Here is a 527-nt window from a genome sequence, read left to right on the forward strand (position 1 = left end):
ATATAGAACCAGTCTAAGCTCTACCTTACTAGAATTCGCATGGTAGAGGTTTGCTGTCCTTTGATAGAACACCAGGGAACAAAAGCCAAGGTGGTTTCAAATGGTCATAATTTCTTGCTTTTGTCTAAAATGAGTAATTCTGACAGAAAAAAAAGAGAAAAATCTCAAATTCATTCAAAATCCCATAAATCAACTTTTCTTCTTTAACAAGTGATATGCACTATTGAATACTAAACTCACAACTGTCAGATACAACTGATATCTGTTCAATCTGGCAAATATAAACACAACCACACAAGGAAAATTATTATAGCAGTAAACTGCTTAACCTAACAACTTAGAGCATGTATAAATGAGAATTAATATTTCTACACTGTGCTTATTGTCCCAATTTTACGTGTTTATTAGAATTTAGTTTTGATGAGAAGTAATATCAAAACACGAGTTTCATATCTCTCACCGTGGAGTTACTGTCACTCATATCTCTCCCATGGCACTGCATTTTTGCATTAAAATTCATTCAACCT

The 527-nt window shown here is 33.0% G+C and overlaps 1 protein-coding gene across 1 annotated transcript in view; it reads right to left on the bottom strand.

Moving 5' to 3' along the window:
• Positions 1-527, bottom strand: part of LOC119586505 (DNA repair protein complementing XP-G cells homolog) — a gene marked incomplete in the record, with an annotated part of 13009 nt that overhangs the window by 11475 nt on the left and 1007 nt on the right.

The sequence above is a fragment of the Penaeus monodon genome, chromosome 21, assembly GCF_015228065.2.
Source record: "Penaeus monodon isolate SGIC_2016 chromosome 21, NSTDA_Pmon_1, whole genome shotgun sequence".
In the NCBI taxonomy this organism is placed as follows: Eukaryota; Metazoa; Arthropoda; class Malacostraca; order Decapoda; family Penaeidae; genus Penaeus; species Penaeus monodon.